The sequence below is a fragment of the Aplysia californica genome, unplaced genomic scaffold, assembly GCF_000002075.1.
Source record: "Aplysia californica isolate F4 #8 unplaced genomic scaffold, AplCal3.0 scaffold00757, whole genome shotgun sequence".
NCBI lineage: Eukaryota > Metazoa > Mollusca > Gastropoda > Aplysiida > Aplysiidae > Aplysia > Aplysia californica.
In genome coordinates, this window is record NW_004798027.1 from 90,133 (window position 1) to 95,067 (window position 4,935).

The 4,935-nt window shown below is 40.3% G+C and overlaps 1 long non-coding RNA gene across 1 annotated transcript in view; it reads right to left on the reverse strand.

The window, feature by feature from the left end:
- LOC101863849 overlaps window positions 1-470 on the reverse strand; it is a 3,339-nt gene extending 2,869 nt beyond the window's left edge. The window contains exon 1 of the long non-coding RNA XR_221005.3: window positions 353-470. This is a non-coding gene — a long non-coding RNA (uncharacterized LOC101863849). The remainder of the gene's footprint in view (window positions 1-352) is intronic.
- Window positions 471-4,935: the final 4,465 nt, after the last annotated feature.

Here is a 4,935-nt window from a genome sequence, read left to right on the forward strand (position 1 = left end):
CCCCCACGCCCCCGATAAAAACACTCTCAACCCTATGTTGTTTTTGCTCCTCGGGAAAATATCAGACAGCTCTAGGGTAGGACGATATGAACCATGAATATTATTATCTACATCACAGTATGCCCATAATAAAAAAAAAAATTAAAAGTTTGAAAGTTTATCTGGCTTACATTCTCATCACAAAAACAGCAGCAGCTGCAGCAACAACAACAAAACAACAACTTAAAAAATCACTTGTTCAAAATCGAACCAGAGATTGATCGAACTTTACTCCATCCTTGATAACTACTAGGCCAGATAGCGGTAGATATTATGACACCATAATTCGTCATTTCTATTTTCAACAACTTACCTTCCACGTCGACAGACGACAGCCAAAAACTCCTCGTGATCACCACCACAAGATAAACAAAACAAAATATGTTTCCATTCATGAGACCGTGGGCGGTTGGCGGGTGCTCTGGTGTAGTCTGCTTCTTCTTTCCTGTGAAACATCTATCGTCCTGATCTCTCCTCCGTCTTTTTGTGTTTGCTGCTCTCTTATAACACCTCTAATCTTCGGCAATTATATTATGACCTTATTGTGTTGCAAGTGCCGTAAAAGTCTTACTAAAACAAAATTTATGAGACCAGACAGGCGAAGTACAAGTGTCGCACTCAATATCATTCGGCGATTTTTTCCTTGTTGTCCGCTGTGCAACGTTCACACACACACGAGCGCGCGCAGATCACTTAAATAACTAAGCCAACGCGTCGTAGACCTTTTAGCGGGTCAGAATAAACTAAATCAATCTCTAGTCTCAACCCAGGATGATATGTATGTAATTAACCCTTGCTCTACGGACGGTTGTTCAGGATCTGCTTAACTAATTAACTCTTGCTACACCAAAGGCTGTTCAATATCTGATTAATTTTTTTGTTTTTGGTAAGTGTTTTACGGCGCTCATCCTAATTAATTAATTAACTCTTGCTATACGAAAGGCTGTTCTTTACCTAATTAACTAATTAACTTTTGCTATACGAAAGGCTGTTCTGTACCTAATTAACTAATTAACTCTTGCTATACGAAAGGCTGTTCTGTACCTAATTAACTAATTAACTCTTGCTATGCGAAAGACTGTTTTATACCTAATTAATTAACTCCTGCTAAACCAAAATTTTGGCATCCAAATTTCCAGCAGAGCAAACTTCCCTATACCCCCGCTTCTGTTTAATCTATTTACATACTGCAAACCGGGGCAACTAAGGCATATAGCTGGGAAAACGTTATAATGATTTTGAGACTATGTTTTTCGATATCAAAAGTGATTTGGGGTATTTTTCCAATGCACTACCCAAAAGAGTAATCATTTGGGGTGTATTTCAATTTTCCCAGCTATATGCGTAATAAGTCCCCCCAGTTTACTGTAAACTAAACACCAAACTTTGTAGAAATGAATATTCCGAGAGAAAAAAACTCCCGTACAGTTTGGTTATAGATAACAGAGATTGTCTGAGGTCTGCTAGGTGTTTGTTACGACTGTAAACAACCGAGTGGTGCCGTGAGTCAGATGAACTGGGCCGATGAATTTACCTGGATACTTGGATACCTGGATTCCTGGAGGTGTCATCTCTGACTCAGACATTGACGTGAAATGACCCTCCATCTTTCACAGTCGCGAGCTGCTGTTGCACATTCTGCCATATCCAGGCCAGTCCATGTTCTTAAGTTGTCCATCCACGTTATTCTTTGTCTTCCTCAGGCTCTCTCGTCCCACATCTTTCCTCGGGGGCTCTCGTGGTCTAGAGGTTAAGGTGTTGGCCTCTCATTCAAAGGTCCCGGGTTCGAATCCGGGTAGTGACCCAAACATTTTCTTCTCTAAAATTGTCTCATTTCACCTCCTTTAATTGCTCTCTAGCAATGTTCTGTTGTCTGCTTTCATTTTCACTTTCTGCCCCCACCCCCTCACCTCCTTTGCCCCCTCCTCTGGGCTCCTGGCTCTTTCTGCAGCCTTTCTACTGCTACTCCTTGGCTCCTCCTTACTGTTGTCTTTCTGCCACACCCCTGATCTTCTGGTAGGAAAGATCTACACCTAGCCTTCTCGGACAAGGGCGAAAAATCTCGGAGGGCCCGTATGCAAGTTGCGCACGTTAAAGATCCCTTGGTGGTCTAAAATCGATAAAAGTAGGCTTCGGCCGCCACCCTGGTAAAATTCAAAATTTCATACCAACTGAAAATATTAGGTGTGTCCCGCGCGCTCATATGACCTTATGCAGTTGCGAGCGCCTTAAAACACTTTACAAAAACAAACAAAAAGCATCTTTCCTCCAAGCACCTCTTTCACAACGGTCTCGTATACTTAGAATTAAAAAAGCAACAACAGCCAAAAACAAAACAAAACCCCAGCCCCAGCCTCTTGAGACAGACACTTGTTGTCTGATTGGTCACCGCGACTCTCAACTTTGACTTCTCCCCTCTCTGCCCTGACCTACGAGAGCAGGACAAGACCTATAGTAACACAAAGGCCTATACTAGCTATCTATCTAGTGTCTGGTATACTACAGTTTTTTTATGTTGGAAAAACGCTACTCAAAAACATACCCCCCTCCCCCACCCCCACCCCCCCAAAATTTTTTTTAAAAAAATGCTCAGTCGATATGCTATTATTTGACAGCAGATTCTATATTTCGGAAATGAACATTTGATTCGAATGTCTCACCTCTTAAAAACCTTTCTGTGTTGAAAGGAGGCGCTATTTTGAATGCCATTAAAATTATTTTAAAAAATAATGAAAGGGAAGAAATGAAATAGATCAAGGTGTAACTAGAAAGTAATATACACAGAAAAGAAAGAGGAGAGAAAGCGACGATAGAATGTCTGACAGGAACAACGGAGGAAACCCCAACTAAACAAACCAAAGGAAAAACCCAAATAAGCGCTGCATGTCTCCAGTCCCTGTTCTGTGGGTTTTATCTTCACTCTCGCTGAATCGAACTTTGAAGTTGAAGTTGGGGGAGGGGTGGGTGAGGGGGGGGGGTTCTGTTTTGTATCCAATTTACCATGACCCTACTTGTATGTAGTAGGCCTACATCATCCTATAAGAGTCCGATCCGCGTATGATGATTTTGGCGCATCATGGGCTTCATTCCTGCATAAGTTTCATCACGTTCCCCTCTTTAGAATCGCAATAAAAAGCAAATAACAGTTTCACTTCTCATAGCTGTTTGCTTCAAAATTAGCTCATTTTGAGATGTGCGGAATGGATTTCAATATTGCTACAACTAGGATGACGCAGCAAGAATTACTACGGAACCGACAGTAAAGCCAAGAATTCCTAAACTGCGTATCATATGATACGCTTTTGTGGATTGATCGTTTCCTGTGTGTTAATCATTCATACATAGAGGTCTACCTACTTTAAACAGTTGTTTTGCTCCTCCTGAAAAATTCGATAAAACCTTGATACGTGGAACTGGCTCATATACGAGGATGACATGAAGTACATAGAAGTAGAAGCACATACAAACCGGAGCCTGGGCCGTGCGACAGAGGCTGAACGTTAGAGGGTTGACCTACAACTGTTGACACACGACACCTGACACATAGAAAGTTAGAGGGCTGACCCACAGCTGTTGACACATGACACATGACACATAGAACGTTAGAGGGTTCAGCCACAACTGTGTTGACCCACAACTGTTGACACATGACACATGACACATAGAACGTTACAGGGTTGACCCACAACTTCTGACACATGACACATCACATAGAATGTTAGAGGGTTGACCCACAACTGCTGACACATGACACATGACACATCACATAGAACGTTACATGGATGACCCTGAGCTGATGAAGATACATCGCTACCCTAGAATGACCAAGTTCTGTCTGCTCAGTACCTAGATTTAGTTTTGAACAATTTGACGTCATTTTTTTTTAGTTCCACAACATGTCAAGCTTTTCCGAAAACATTTCTTTCAATATCTTGATAACGAATCTTACTATTTTGGTTGAGCAGATAAAACATTTGATTTCTGACCCCATTGTCTAAGTAACTCAAAATAAAACTCTAATTATTCGCTTTTAAGCACAAAGGGGCTATCCCGAAAAATGCTGTTTTGAGAAAACAGAAGGTAAAGTTTTTGCCCCTTGTTTAGTTTCTTAATTAAAAAAAACCAAGGAGAATTTTCTCTATAACCGAACAAATATGCACACCAATGAAACGAAACTTCTCACATAGGTAGGGCAAGGCACACTATTGGTGTAAGTCAAGATTTCTGGAAACCTCCGAATTCTGGGTTAGCCCGCTTGTCCTTCAAAGCGACTAATTCTGAGGTAGTGACATCACATCACTCGCCAGAGAGTAGACATGACCCTCAGATGGTGACAAGATACACAACTTACTGTCTGACCTCTACCCTACCATCGCTACTTATCTGAAATATCTCAAAGGACAAAGAGAAAAAAAATCGAACGTGTATTTCAACCTTGACGTGACTCAGTTAAACTGAATCCACCGAGATAGTTAGTGTTTTTTTTATTTAGGGTTTGGTCTCGTTGTTTGTTTGTTTGTTTGTTTGTTTCATTCATTTATTTATTTATCTGTCTATTTATTTATCTATTTGTCTATTTATTTATTTGTTTGTTTATTTGTTCATTTGTTCATTTCTTTCTTTCTTTCTTTCTTTCTTTCTTTCTTTCTTCATTTGCTTATTTATCTATCTGTCTATTTATTTATCTATTTGTTAATTTCTTTCTTTCTTTCTTTCTTTCTTTCTTTCTTGCAGAGTAGTATTTACCCTGTCCAAGAAGACCACCCAGACAAGGAGTAAAGTGTACGTCTTACACAGGTTCCGCTCTAGATCTAGGTACGTAGATCTATGCATTAAGGTCTGATTGTGACTATGACTATCTTTTTTTTTCCAATTGTTTGTTTTGCTGACCAATCC